The sequence below is a fragment of the Carcharhinus amblyrhynchos genome, chromosome 2 (assembly GCF_965287045.1).
Source record: "Carcharhinus amblyrhynchos chromosome 2, sCarAmb.v2.hapA, whole genome shotgun sequence".
NCBI classification, from domain to species: domain Eukaryota; kingdom Metazoa; phylum Chordata; class Chondrichthyes; order Carcharhiniformes; family Carcharhinidae; genus Carcharhinus; species Carcharhinus amblyrhynchos.
Genome location: NC_137325.1, coordinates 123,244,978 through 123,257,782, shown reverse-complemented (window position 1 = coordinate 123,257,782; position 12,805 = coordinate 123,244,978). Strand labels below are relative to the sequence as shown.

Below are 12,805 nucleotides of genomic sequence, written 5' to 3'. Positions count from 1 at the left end.
ATTCAAAACTAGCTCAGTTGTAGGAGACATAAGTTGATGACAGAAGCTGCTTTAGAGACTGGAAGCCAGTGTTCAGTAGCGTACCACAAGTATCTGTGCTGGGTCCCCTATCATTCATCATTTATATAAATGACATTGATGACTATTTGGGAAGTAGGATTAGTAAGTTTGTGGATGACACAAAGATTGGCCATGTGATTAACAGTGAGGCAGAGTGTCTTGGGCTATCAGAAAATATAGATGGGATGGTCAGAAGGGCAGATAAGTGGCACACGAAATTTAACCCTGAAAAGTATGAGATGATACATTTTGGAAGGAATAATTTGACAAAGAAGGTTTCAATGAACAGCATGATACTAGGAAGTTCTTTAGAACAAAGGAATTCTGGCACGTTTGTTCATAGATCTCTGAAGACAGAACAACATATTAGTAGGATGGTGTAAAAGGAATATGGGAATCTTGCCTATATCAATTGGGGCATAGGTTACAAAAGCAGGGAAGTCATGTTGGAGTTGTGTAGAACTTTGGTGAGGCCACAACTAGATTACTATGTGCAGTTCTGGGCTCCATATTACAGGAAGGATGTGATTGCACTGGAGGAAGTGCAGAGGAGATTTACTAAGATGCTGTTTGGGATGGAACATTTAAATTATGAAGAGAAGTTGAATAGGCTTGGGTTGTTTTCATTGGAGCAGAGAGGACTGACTGGTGACTTGATCAAGGGGTATAAGATCACAAGTGGATAGAGTGGCTAGGGAGCAGCTGTTCCCCTTAGTTGGAGGGAAGTACACAAGGGGTCATGGGTTCAAGGTGAGGGGCAGGAGGTTTAGGGGGGATTGAGGAAAATCATTGTACCCAGAGGGTGGTGACGGTCTGGAATGCGTTGCCTGGAAGGGTGGTGGAAGTGTGTTGCCTCTTATCCTTTAAAAAGTACCTGGATGAGCAATTACACATGTTAACATTCAAGGCTATGGGCCAAGTGCTGGTAAATGGGATTTGGTGGGAGACCAGGTGTTATTCATGTGTCAGTGTAGACTTGATGGGCTGAAGGGCCTCTACTGCACTGTATGCTTCTATGTTTCAAAATGAGTGGCAATGAATGTCAATGGGGACTTGAGCATAGCTTTAGCTTGTCTGCATCTGCCATTGCAAGAAATGCATTTTCCATCACTCAAATTCTGGTCTATATTGTTCTGCCCTAATTCAGGTTAATTATAGGTCCCTAAATGTTGCCATAGCTGGGATCAGTTGCATCAGTAAAGACCAGGTACAGTCTCTTATACTGTGACAATGCTTCAAAAGTAATTTCTTGGCTGTGAAGCACTTCAGGATGTCCCAAGATTGTGAAAGACACTTTTTTAATGTAAGTGTTTTTCTTCCTGCTGAGTTTTACTTGGGATTCATTTGAAATTTAAACAATATCCATCTGCAGGATAGAAGTTCCTGATCACATGCTGTTGAGCTGAAAGGGCACAATACAATTGTTCATTCAGAGTGCACTCATTCAATAGCTTTTTCCAAAAACATGATCCAGTCTGCATGCTTTCACCCACACTGGAGACTGTACAGGCTGACTACAGATAGCTGCCAGGAACCTAAAGGGCAACAGCAGTCATACACGCAGCTGCATTCTCACCTACAGGACAAGGGGTCAGATTCTCCAACCTCGCTCACAGCTAGGATTCTCCAGTCCCGCTGCAGCGAACTGAGTGCCACCTTCTCCATTCTCACTGGCAGTGGGGCATGAATGGCTGGAGAATTCCAGCAGGGGAATAGGATTACATTTCGTCATCTTCTGCCAACAATGAAGTCCTTGCTCACACTGATCACGTACAATGCGCTTGATGCCAAACAGGGAAAGGAGGCTGAATGGCTCTGATGGTCACATCGTTCCCATTAATGCCCGTAGCTTGGGAGACCCAAAATGTTGTGAGAGAAATCAGCTTGCTATGCTTGCTGTACAGTAGGAATGGCCCTACACAGAGAAATGCATCCACCTTCTGTATTTTCCAACCCAACTTTGGACAGTGAAACAGTCTGATTCATAAAAATTAAAGTTTAAAGTTTTCTTATGAGTGCCACAAATAGACTTACATTAGCACTGCAATGAAGTTACTGTGAAAATCCCACATTAATCATAAACATCAGCCGTGAACATTAGAAGCACATTCACAATAAGCCAAATGTCCTGTTTCTGTGCCATGTGATTCTATAACTGCCATTGTTGATGCTGTTCCTGTTCTGAATGTTGCCCACTAGTCTCCTTAAAGCAGATGCTAATAGGTGGTCAGTGATTAACCAAAAAACTCCAGTGCCACACAAGTGCTTGTACTAGCCCTGGCAAATCATTGACTCTGTCAACACTTCCCACTGCCTCAACAAAGCAGCCAGCATAGTTAAGGACCCCACGCACTACAGACATTATCTCTTCCACATTCTTCCTTTGGGTTGCTGGAGCAGACGAGTGAAGGAGCAGAGAGACAGATAAGAAATTACCTGGTAAAAACCTGTTTAAATAAGTTTAAAGCACTTTTGTAGTAAGAACTTACCTTGTAGAACTGTTTAAATCATTTAAAAGCATTTTTGCGGGCTTTTTGTATTTACCGCTTTAAGAATTCTAAGGGAGTGGATAGCAGGGGGGAAGCAGGCTTTAAAACAGCACCAGGTATAAAAGAACGCCTGGCGTAGACAGCGGGCAGCGGAGTGAGAGGGAAGCAGAGTGAGCTATTAAGGCTTAGGAGCAAAAGGGCTGGGGAGAAAAAGGGCCAGGTAAATTTGTGTTGAAATTTTCAATACTACTACAGTGAATAATGGAGGAGCATGTGATATGTTGTTTCTGTATGATGTGGGAACTGGTGGACCCCAGGGTCCTTCCCAGTGACCATGTCTGCAGTAAGTGCAGGTTGTTGGAGGAGCTCCAGCTCAAGGTAGATGAGCTGGCCTCTGAGCTACAAACACTGAGGTTCATCAGGGGGAGAGAGGGTGCCATTGTCAATGGGGTGCAAGTGACATCCACCCCCCCAGACTGGCTAACTCTAACGGTCAGGAACAAGAGGGGGCTGCTGGGAAGAGGAAGGAGGGTGGGGAGCGGAGGAAGGAGGGTGGGGAGCGGATGCCTCAGCCTGTCAATCTGCATAACAGGTTTGAGGTTCTTGCTTCCAGTCTGGGCGAGAACGAGGGAGGTGAGGTTGGTGAGCAAACTGCGCACGGTACAGTGATGCAGCAGGACATAGGCAAAGAGAAGGTGAAAAGGAACGTAGTAGTAATTGGAGATAGTAGGGTTAAGGGTATTGACACTGTCCTTTGTCACAATGACAAAGTGCACAGAAGGGTGTGTTGTCTGCCTGGTGCTCGGGTCCGGGATGTCGCATCTGGGCTGCAGAGGAACCTGGAATAGGAGGGTGAGAATCCGGTCGTTGTGGTACATGTGGGTGCCAGTGACGTAGGCAAAATGCGAACTGAGGATCTGGGGAGGGAGTATGAAAAGCTGGGAATGGAATTAAAAAGTAGAACCGACAGGGTGGTTATCTCTGGGCTACTGCCTGAACCGAGCGCAGACAGGTGTAAGGTTGATAAGATTAAGGAAGTGAATGGGTGGCTCAGGGATTGGCGTGGGAGGAATGGGTTTGAATTTATGGGGCATTGGCATCAGTATTGGGGTAGGTGGGACCTGTTCGGGCGGGATGGGGCTGGTCTGAACCGTGCTGGGACCAGAGTCCTGGCGAATCGTGTAAATAGGACTGTAGACAGGGCTTTAAACTAATTAGTTGGGGGGAGGGTGCGAGGGTAGGTGACATTACGGGGTCTAAAGTTAAGGAGAGGGTACAGGTAAGGGAAGAGGCCGAGGATGTCCCAATAATAGAGGGAGTAGGGGGCGTGAGTATGGTTGGTGGTGTTCTGGCAAATAGGGTCCAGGTGAAGGCTGGGATGAAAGCGCTTTATCTGAATGCACGAAGCATTCGGAATAAAGTGGTTGAGCTGGTGGCGCAGATCAGCACAAATGGATATGATCTGGTGGCCATTACAGAGACGTGGCTGCAAGGTGACAGGGACTGGGAGCTGAATGTCCAGGGGTATCAAGTGTTTAGGAAGGATAGGCGAGAGGAAAAAGTTGTGGGGGGGGAGCGTAGCTCTGCTGATTAAGGATCGCATCAGGGTGGTAGCAAAGGATGATATAGGAACCAAAGAGCAGAAAGTGGAATCGTTGTGGGTGGAGATTAGGAACAGCAAAGGGAGGAAGACGCTGGTGGGTGTTGTCTATAGGCCCCCGAATAATGATCTGGAGGTGGGGCGGGCTGTTAACGCGCAAATAAGTGCGGCGTGCAGGAATGGGACGGCTGTAGTTATGGGGGATTTCAATCTACATATTGATTGGTCGACCCATGTTGGACGCGGTGGGCTCGAGGAGGAGTTCTTGGAATGCTGCCGGGATAGTTTCCTTGAACAGTGTGTGTTGAAGCCGAAGAGGGAGCGAGCTATCTTGGATCTGGTGCTATGTAATGAGGCGGGTAGAATTAGGGACCTTGTGGTCAAGGATCCTCTTGGGGAGAGTGATCATTGTATGGTGGAGTTTCTGGTGCAGATGGAGGAGGAGAAAGTGGGTTCCCGGACACGCGTCCTTTGTTTGAATAGAGGGGAGTACGGTAGGATGAGAGAAGAATTGGCGAATGTTGACTGGGGGAGCACGTTGGAAGGTAGGTCTGCTGAGGAGCAGTGGAGGATCTTTAAGGAGATCTTTCTTGGTGCTGAGCAGAAATTTATTCCAATGGTTAAAAAGGACCGTAGGAGGAGAGGTAATAAGCCGTGGATATCGAAGGAGGTGAAGGAAAGTGTTAAATTAAAAGCGGAGGCGTTTAGAGTAGCTAAGAGTAGTGGGCGAGAAGAGGATTGGGAGAGGTTTAAATGTCAACAAAGATTGACAAAGAAGTTGATAAAGAAGGGTAGGAGAAACTATGAAGCTGGGCTAGCGCTTAATATAAAAAAGGATAGCAAGAGTTTTTATAAATATATAAAAAGGAAGAGGCTGGCTAGGGTGAATGTTGGACCCTTAGAGGATGAGAAGGGGGACTTAGTGGTAGGGGATGGGGAAATGGCTGAGGTCTTGAATAACTTTTTTGTTTCGGTCTTCACAGAGGAGGACGTGAATAATTTGCCGGGTGTTAGAGATGGAAAGGTGGTAGGACTGGAGGGTCTTAATGACATTATTGTTACTAGAGAGGCGGTGCTCGACAGACTGGAGGGACTGATTGTGGACAAGTCCCCAGGACCGGATGGAATGCATCCGAGGGTTCTGAAAGAAATGGCGGAGGTGATAGTGGATGCCTTGGTGGTTATTTTCCAAACGTCGCTGGATTCCGGGGAAGTCCCTGAAGATTGGAAAACGGCTAATGTTACGCCGTTGTTTAAGAAAGGTGCCAGGCAAAAGGCAGGGAATTATAGGCCGGTTAGTTTAATGTCTGTTGTAGGTAAAATGTTAGAATCCGTCATCAAGGAGGAAATAACGAGGCATCTTGAGGGGAATTGCTTGATAGAGCAGACGCAGCACGGTTTCGTTAAGGGGAAGTCGTGTCTGACAAATTTATTGGAGCTCTATGAGGATGTGTCTAGGGCGGTGGATAGAGGAGAGCCGGTGGATGAGGTCTTTCTTGATTTTCAGAAGGCGTTTGACAAGGTACCTCACAAGAGGTTATTGCAGAAGGTAATGAGGCATGGAGTTGGGGGTAGGGTGTTAGCGTGGATAGAGGATTGGTTGTCAAATAGGAGGCAGAGAGTGGGGGTTAATGTGTGCTATTCAGATTAGCGGTTGGTGACTAGTGGAGTGCCCCAGGGGTCGGTGCTGGGGCCTCAGCTATTTACCATTTATATAGATGATCTGGAGGAGGGAACCGAGTGTATGGTGTCGAAATTTGCTGATGACACCAAGATTGGTGGAACGGCAAATTGCGCAGAGGGTGTGGAGAGTCTGCAGAAGGATCTAGATAGGCTGGGCGAATGGGCCAGGAACTGGCAAATGGAATTTAATGTTGGCAAGTGCGAGGTGGTCCACTTTGGTAGGAATAATGGTAGGAAGGACTATTACTTACGTGGCGAAAAACTGCAGCGGGTGACGGTGCAGAGGGACCTCGGGGTCCTTGTGCATGAGTCGCAAAAACCCAGCCTGCAGGTGCAGCAGGTGGTCAGGAAGGCTAATGGGATGCTGGCCTTCATAGCGAGGGGGATTGAATATAAAAGTAGGGAGGTCTTGCTGCGGCTGTATAGGGCATTTGTGAGGCCGCAGCTGGAGTACTGTGTGCAGTTTTGGTCGCCGCACTTACGCAAGGATATTTTGGCCTTGGAGGGAGTGCAGAGGAGGTTTACTAGGCTGATACCGGAGTTGAGGGGGTTGAGCTATGAGGAGACGCTGAATAAACTAGGCTTGTACTCGTTAGAGTTTAGAAGAATGAGGGGAGATCTCATTGAGACATATAAGATGATGAATGGGATGGATAGGATAGAGGTGGAGAGACTCTTCCCACTCAGAAAGGACAGTAGGACTAGGGGGCACAGCCTCAAGATAGAGGGGGTGCGGTTTAGAATGGAGTTGAGGAGGAACTTCTTCACTCAAAGGGTGGTGAATCTCTGGAATTCTCTGCCCGTTGAAGTGGTGGAGGCTGCCTCGCTAAATATTTTTAAGAAGCGGGTTGATGGGTTTTTGATAAGCGAGGGGATTAAGGGTTATGGGGAGAGGGCGGGAATGTGGAACTGAGCCACGACAGATCAGCCATGATCTTCTTGAATGGTGGGGCAGGCTCGAAGGGCTAGATGGCCTACCTCTGCTCCTATTTCTTATGTTCTTACGTTCTTATGAAAAAGATACAAAAGCCTGAGGTCATGTACAACCGACTCAAGAACAACTTCTTCCCTGCTGCTGTCAGACTTTTGAATGGACTTACTTTGCATTAAGTTGCTCTCTCTCTACACCCTAGCTACGACTGTAACACTACATTCTGCACTCTCTCATTTCCTTCTCTATGAACTGTATGTTTTGTCTGTGTAGCACGCAAGAAAAAATACTTTTCATTGTATGTTAATACATGTGACCATAATAAATCAAATCAAATCAAATCAAAATGAGGAGCACTCCACTCCTGACCACAGAAGAATCCACTTGTGCTGCAGAACTGAGAAATCTTTGCCATTGGGCATCCTGACTTCTGTCTGTCAATGATAAAAACCATCAGCAAGAATAGTTTCTGCCCTTTAACTGAAGTAGTTAATGAGCAAAGCAAAACATGATGGCACAATTAATGATAACATTCCATTAGCTTTCCTAATTGATTGCTGTACATGTATACTAGCCTTTCGTGATTCGTGTACTAGGACACCCAGATCCCTCTGCACCTCAGAACACTACAACCTCTCAGCAATTAGCTATGTAATCTGATTCTTTGCTGCATAATCGCAGCAAAATTATTTTCTTCGAAAGGATAAGAAATAACTGCGATGCTCACCTACATCTGAATTTGTACAATGTTACACCCACAAGTTATTCTTTGCCCCAACAAGAAAACTTGAAAAGGAATTATATGACAAACTGAGTAGCAGGTAAAAAATAACAACATCAGCAGTTTTAGTGAATTGTAAACCCATTTAATAATGAAGGGAATAGTGTGAGATTGCTTCGCTTTTATTGGGGGAGGGGGTGTTGTATCTATTCATACATTTAAATAATAAGCAAGACTAAGCTGCTGTAGGATTAAGTCATGTTTTAAGACATGATGGGTAAATTGGGACATTTCCCTCCATGAGTTAATTGCTGATATATTGTGGTTCATAGATGATTTGATAGCAAAAACTATAATTATTGTAGCAAAGCCGCAAGTATTCCATTATATTTATAACAATCATCAGAAGGATTTATACTGAAGCAGACTGCTGACTCCACAGTCTAACCACATCTGAGCCAAAACATACTAGATTCTGGTTAATCAAGTTGAGCCACACACACTGGGGCAAAAGGTATAAATATTATTTAAATTCTCTCAAATCGTTCCAGAGCCTGATTTATCAATGGTTGGATTGTGGACAAATGTTAATTGAAATGAAATGAAAAGTGTTTGTGAGAGATTAATTGAAGACAGGAAAATGGAGTTATAATGCATTCATTCTGTGGGAGAGCTATTTTGCTTGTTTTATAAATTTAAGAGCAAACTGTGTAAATAATTCTGCAAGATTTGCGCTGTGCGTTGTATTGTAATCACTGGTCTTTGTTTTCCAGGAAGCAGGAAAATTGGAGCAAGACTAGCTGCTTTGGATTTCCAGTCCAATATTTTTATTTGTTCACACGATGTGGCCATCAAAGCCAAAGCCAGCATTTCACTCATCTCTAATCACCCTTGAGAAACAGTGTTATAATCCAGGTCAGAAACTCCATGAATTGTCGGGGGGGGAGGAATGATTGACAGGTCAGGTGGGACAGTTTTACTTCCTTACAAGAGTTATTTTACTTTCAGTTTTGGTTGCTGACTAGTTAGAAGTCAGAAGTCAGCCTAGATCATCGGTTTTGCACTTTTTGAATTTCAGCACAGGTAAGCTAAGTTGTTTCACTCCAGCTATGATTCAAATGACCCACTAGGGAGCTTTTAGCAAATAAAGTTTATTTAAGAATATACAGTTAACACAGAGAAAGAAAATTAGCAATAATCGTTATCAATTACAAACAAGAGAAAAAAAACAACGCTGATAGTGTATAAGCCTTAACAACTCAATGGACTGTTCCAACACAACATTCTTACCAACATATACCCTTGGTTTTGATTTAGCACAGAAAATACATATGCTCATATGATTTTTCAGCTCTGCAATGTCTGCTGTGAATTAGTCCTTTGGATGAAGTATTGAAAGTCTGGCTTCTCCATTCTGGGACTCCCAATGCCTTGGGGTAAAGGTAGTGCCACTGCTTGCCTCTAGCTAGCAAACCACCAACAGCACAATTTTCACTCCTGTAAAGTAAGAAACACTGCTTCCAACTAGCCAGTAGAACTTCTAGTACTAGGGAAAGAGACAAAACACTGCATCCAACCTGGAGTCCAAACACCTTCTAACTAGTCAGCAACGAAAACTGAAAGTAAAAGAACTTTTGTAAGGAAAAGCCTGTCCCACTTGACCTGGCAATCATTCTTCCCCCAACAATTCTAAAAGATCGTAAACTCCAAGACGGTGTATTAGGCCCTGAGTAAAAATAAACAAAGAACCATTAAATCTTTAAGCAGCAACAAAAGGATATCTAGTCAGGCGGCTTGGTGCCTGCTTATAGCTGCAGAAAACATGGCTGCTCGGTGGTTAGCACTGTTGCCTCACAGTGCCAGAGTCCCAGGTTCAATTCCCAGCTTGGGTTACTGTCTATGTGGAGTTTGCATATTCTTCCCATGTCTATGTGGGTTTCCTCTGAGTGTTTTGGTTTCCTCCCACAGTCCAAAAATTGGTGGATTGGCCATGCTAAATGGCCTCTTAGTGTTAGGGAGACTAACAGAAAGAGGCTAACACTGTGGTTGGCGCAAATTCAATGGGCTGAATGGCCTCCTTTGGCACTGCAGTGATTCTATGATGCGATGATTAAAAATGCATTTTTTAAAGGCACAGTAGCATCACAACAGGGTTGTCCAACATAGCACAATCCAGCCCACTATGCTTTTCTATCAAACCTACAGGCTCACTGTTCAAAATCCAGGGAAGTGGAAGTGAAAGATCTGCAAGGAGCTGCTTCTCCAATCGCAGTCCATTTCTCTCTTGCATTTACTGCTGATATGGCTTGAAGTGAACCAATAATTCTTTGGGAAAATAATTCAGGTGCAATAATTTAGTGCCAGTGTTGAGTTTGTAACCATTGAGAACACTTTAGAAATAACTCCTCAGAGGCCAGTGTCCCTTCACCAGATTTCCTGGGAGTGATTTCCCCATCTTGCTGCACTGAACCTTTAGCAGTCTAAGAGCTGCACATGCACAGTGGCTCCCTCTGTAGACTGGCTGGCGAATTAAGCCCAGCCCACTGCCTGCAGCAGCTAGAAACAGTCTACACCATTTTTTCAATGACTAAGAATGTAAGATGGGGTGTGAAAACTTGCCCAGGAAATGGACCAAGAAGTCTCCCATTTTCACGCGAGCTGGACACTTAGAATCCTTCTTGTATAATTCTGCCCATAGACATTGCAGGGCCTTTCATGGGACATACGTTTCTCATCTTGGTTGATGCACATTCCAAATTGGATGTTCAATAAATGTAGTCTAAAACGGCCATTGTCACCATTGACAGGTTGAGGCAGATTTTTGCCATCCATTGCATCCCAGAGGTCTTAGTGTTAGGAAATGGCATAGGATTTATAGCAGAGGATACTAGGAAATTTGTCAAATAAAATGGCATTTGCTCTATTCGAGCAGCACCTAACCACCAGCATCCAATAGGTTAGACGAACACGCTGTACAAACATTCAAATCATTAATGAAGAAACAAGGTAAAAGGTGTCTACCACGACATACAGCTAGATTTGCTGGCATAAAATACCATGCCAATTGTGACCACAGAAGTTACGCCAGCTGAGCTATTATTGAGATGCTGCTCATGGACATGGTTGGATATGATTTGGTGGGGATGGTGGAGGCTAAACAAGCTTCCTAGAAAAAAAATCATGACTCAAGGGGAATAAAGGCAAGTTTTCCAAGCTGATGATTTAATTCTGGTTAGAAACTTTGCAGCAGGATTACAGGTGGCTGAAGAAACTGGAAAAACCAGGACTGGTCTCCTGCATTGTAGAAGTACAAGGTCCCCATGTCAAAAAATGTGCAGACATCTGAGGAAGAGAGCTGGGCCTGATATAGGGGATCAACAGGTAGATTTAATTTCACCAGTGATGGATACAGGGAGCCCTGTGGTGAATGTGAAAATGGAACAAGGAGCAGTTTCCGTAACTGACACCACAGCAGGCACAGGAGGATGTCAACCCCAGATTGATGGGTTTACCTTTTACAACTTCCATTATTCCCCAAAGAATATAACACAGATTTGAGGATTGGCACCATTGGCACAGTGGTTAGCACTGCTGCCTCACAGCGTCAGGGGATTTGGGTTCAATTCTCGGCTTGAATCATAGTCTGTGCGGACCTCTGCACATTCTCCCCGTGTCAGCATGGGTTTCCTCCAAGTGCTCCGGTTTCCTCCCACAGTCTGAAAGACGTGCTGGTTAGGTGCATTGACCATGCCAAATTCTCCCTCAGTGTACCTGAACAGACACCAGAGTGTGGCGACCAGGAGATTTTTACAGTAATTTCATTGCAGTGTTAATAGAAGCCTACTTGTGACTAATACATAAACTTTAAAATGTTCTGCCAGGGACTGGAAGTCTCCAGACTGACATAACTTATGATGAGATTTTCTTTGGGTATTTCTGATGTCTTGTACCTTACATGTGTCTTTGTAATTATGTTCTTTTTGTTTCATCCAGAGGTGAACCCAGGCATTAATGGGGAAGAAGTGTGGTAGCGTGTCCCCTTTAAGGGAGCCATCCCTGTCAGCCATGTGATTGGGCCAGACCATATGGGAAGTTGAGCCAATCATGTTGAAAGGCACGTGTCCTGGATCAGGAGGATAATTAGCTGAAGCCAGGGAGAAATGGAGAGTATTGTTGCTGCTTAAAGATTTAATGGTTCTTTGTTTATTTTTACTCAGGGCCTAATACACTGTCTTGGAGTTTACGATCTTTTAGAATTGTTGGGGGAAGAATGATTGCCAGGTCAAGTGGGACAGGCTTTTCCTTACAAAAGTTCTTTTACTTTCAGTTTTCGTTGCTGACTAGTTAGAAGGTGTTTGGACTCCAGGTTGGATGCAGTGTTTTGTCTCTTTCCCTAGTACTAGAAGTTCTACTGGCTAGTTGGAAGCAGTGTTTCTTACTTTACAGGAGTGAAAATTGTGCTGTTGGTGGTTTGCTAGCTAGAGGCAAGCAGTGGCACTACCTTTACCCCAAGGCATTGGGAGTCCCAGAATGGAGAAGCCAGACTTTCAATACTTCATCCAAAGGACTAATTCAGTTCTGTCAGACCTTTGTTTGGAGTTATCTGTTTATCATTGGCAATAAATTCTTAATAACTTTAAGCCACATCGAGTTGCTTTCGAAGCTCTTGAACACATGTTTTTTTTGTACTGGGGCACATTTTCAGCCTTGCTTTTATATTTTAGTAGGTTCACAATACCTAAAAGGCAAAGAGGATTGTGGATGGAAATGAAAGATAGTGTCCCATGTGATGCTCATTATGTATCCTGGCTCCGCTGACTTCAACAGAATCGATTATTAGATGGGGGTTGAACTGATGGCAGTCATGACTTTGTCCAGTTTGCACCCTTGCTTCAGTCAAATTATACCCTCCCACCCTGCAACCAACAAAATCCACACAAAATTATTCTTCATTCCCCACCTTGTAAATCCTCAAACCACTTACCTCTTCAAGATAGAAGTTATTTGCTTTGGTGGTTGGTGTACAAGTAGGTGTAGAGAACCAGCACAGCAATGAGCTTTGTAAGACTTCGCTAAGCTTAATGATGCATTCGCTTGTTTTACATCCTGCTTAATAGAAACCTGCACATCGAGGTTATAGGTGGTTTCACCAAGGGACGATGTTGTTAGAATCGCCACTGAAAATTAGAAAGGAAAGCAGTGGGAAACACACAATCGACCTGTCGGTAACTGAAAGAAAAGGATAGATGGGACCTCCTTAATCACACAACAAAAGACTCCCAGCAAAGGAGCCAAACCTACATGTCGGGCAATATTCTCCT

General features: G+C 44.4%; 1 long non-coding RNA gene across 1 annotated transcript; it reads left to right on the top strand.

Moving 5' to 3' along the window:
- Positions 1-2,369: 2,369 nt before the first annotated feature.
- LOC145358408 (uncharacterized) lies at positions 2,370-8,716 on the top strand. The gene is made up of 2 exons (XR_013889470.1): positions 2,370-2,499; positions 8,258-8,716. It is a non-coding gene; the product is annotated as an uncharacterized LOC145358408 (long non-coding RNA).
- The last annotated feature ends 4,089 nt before the right edge of the window (positions 8,717-12,805 follow it).